The 2,590-nt window shown below is 42.9% G+C and overlaps 1 pseudogene across 1 annotated transcript; it reads right to left on the bottom strand.

Annotated features, from left to right (window-relative positions):
• Positions 1 to 1,935: 1,935 nt before the first annotated feature.
• LOC311133554 (ubiquitin-ribosomal protein eL40 fusion protein-like) lies at positions 1,936 to 2,364 on the bottom strand (annotated as a pseudogene). The gene is made up of 2 exons: positions 2,226 to 2,364; positions 1,936 to 2,187 (listed from the first exon to the last, which is right to left on the bottom strand). The product of its transcript is annotated as a ubiquitin-ribosomal protein eL40 fusion protein-like (transcript).
• Positions 2,365 to 2,590: the final 226 nt, after the last annotated feature.

The following is a 2,590-nucleotide window of genomic DNA, read 5'->3' as shown; positions in this document are numbered from 1 at the left end:
CTGAAATTTGTGAGTCACACCAGAGAGGAAGAGGCGAAGCGAGAGGCATAACTGGGCCCAAAATCTGTCTTCTCCAGCAGGTGGCGTTTTTTCTTTGGCACATGACATGGAGTACAGGGAGTGGATTAGCTAAAGAGACTGCAGGGCTCAACATTCAGGGCTGCCCGCAGGCCAGACAATATCTGCCAAGCTCACCAGGACAGTTAATCAAGGTTTCACATGGCCCGCTTGGGCCAGTACATTTTCAAAGTCCAAAACAGAATATTTTTAGAAATATATTTGTATTTAATCCTTCACAATCTTTCCGACGTCTGACGCTTCACACTTGTTATTAACCAGCATTCGGTTTCCAAGCGGAGGCAAGAATGTCAAAGCCTTGTCTGGAGTAAGCCCCGCCTAAGTAGGCTAGGCTACGTCCTGGATACTCGCACCAGACCCGTCTCAGTGGAGGCGGGAACTCATCAATTCAGAGTTGAACATCGGCACACACATTCAAAAGTCCTCCACCTGCTTTTCAGCCCTTTTCATATCAGAGACAGCGATGTCATTATTAGCAATGAAAGGTTTACTTAGTACTACATATTGGAGCTGCTTGCTTGTCAAGACATTAACATTATTTGCACAAATCACTTGTTGGTTAAATACAAAATAAATATTGTAATAATGCTATTCTATAATCTACTGTAGGCCTATATAAATGTTTAAAAAACAGATTAATTCCCGAAGCTGTTCATGAGCTATGTCATTTATTTATCAGCTGAATATCAACTGTCGGGTGGCAAGAGCGCGCAAACTCCTCACACAGCTGATTGCTGCGCAGAAAGAAATGTGTTTGAACCATGTCACGTGCCGTAGTTTAAAAACTCAGTGGATAGTGGTAAAACAATGACCTCATATCTGAATTCCGACATCTTTATGCACCTTAGCCATTGGCAGCGTTTTACAATCTTGAGTGTCTGGCATGACAATAAAAAAAGTAACCACGGGAAGCGCGTAGGCCATTCGAATGCATAAACGGTAGGCCTATATTCACTGTAAAATGCACACAATTAGGCCTACACTATATTTCTAAACACTGTAAAAATCACATGATTTTATTAGTGCCAGTGGGAGTTTTTTTTAGGACATTAAACAAGCAACAACATCATATTTAGTCTGTGATCTAGCTAATGATTAGCCCATTGTGGTAAACAATGCAGAGGAGCAACCCCATGTTTCAGCCTTGTAGCCACCATGCTGCATCAGGCAGGTGATCATGCTTCAGCCATGTAGCCACCATACTGCATCAGACAGAAGATTATGCTTCAGCCTTGTAGCCACCATGCTGCATCAGGCAGGTGATCATGCTTCAGCCATGTAGCCACCATACTGCATCAGACAGAAGATTATGCTTCAACCTTGTAGCCACCATGCTGCATCAGGCAGGTGATCATTGTTATTGCTAAAACAGCACACCTGCCTGATAATATGGACCATGTACAGGCCCTAAAGATATAGATTTTCATTAATATGTTATTGGGCTCATTTCTGGAGGGGATATTACATTTTAAACGGTTTAAAGGCTATCTGTCATCATTGAGATTATTTTTGTTTTCCGAACAATGAGTGTAAATATCAGATGTTATGGTTGGCTATAATATAAGGTATTTGCCCAGACTGCAAATGATGCGCTGCATCATTCGTGGGGGACGACATGTTTACTGTTGCATTGTTGACCTTTGGTGTTTCTTCGTTTCTGCCATATTGCCTTCAAATATTTGGCACAATGAGTCCTATACTTTCTAGCCTACACACACTGTATTGACAGTTTCATGACCACTAATTTCTATATCCTCACCCATATGCCTATCTTCCTATTGTATCTCATTCCCATTCCGAATTGAGTTATATTTTGACAGTTCTGCATGTGTCCCACAGAAGCATCAAACAAACTGTTTACTTCAGCTTCTTCTTGGGGCCCAGGTTGTTGGTATGTCCTCACTTCTTCTTGAGGCAGTTGACAGCATGAGGATGGAGGAGAGCGTAGCACTTGCGGAAGATCATTCTGTCACAGTTGTTCTTCTGGGCCAGCTGATGGCTCGAGAGATGGCTCGATGATGCCTCCACGCAGACACAGCACAAAATGCAGGGTGGACTCTTTCTGGATGTTGTAGTCTGACAAGGTGCGACCATCTTCAAGCTGTTTGACTAGTCTGACAAGGTGCGACTATCTTTAAACTGTTTACCAGCGAAGATCAGATGCTGCTGATTAGGAAGCATACCTTCCTTATCCTGGATCTTGGCCTTGACATTTTCAATAGTATCGCTGGGCTCAACCTTAAGGGTGATGGTTTACCCAGTCAACATCTTCACGAAGGTCTGCATCTTGGCAGGCCGGCCGCTAGCTGAGCCTCAACATATGTTTTGAACTTTTCCATTATTCAAATTCCAGTAGCGCATTCTATAATTTTCTCATGAATAATACATGTCCTTTTTAAACAGAAAAACACAAAAGGAGGCTGAGTAGGAGGAGGATGATAATTCCTGGGGAAGCTAGACCAGCACAACAGGCTCCCTGGAGACCAAACAGATGTTTACATTTGAGCTGCAT

Source organism: Coregonus lavaretus (assembly GCF_964263955.1).
Source record: "Coregonus lavaretus genome assembly, chromosome: 8".
Taxonomy (NCBI): Eukaryota; Metazoa; Chordata; class Actinopteri; order Salmoniformes; family Salmonidae; genus Coregonus; species Coregonus lavaretus.
This window is presented reverse-complemented; position numbering and strand designations above follow the sequence as displayed.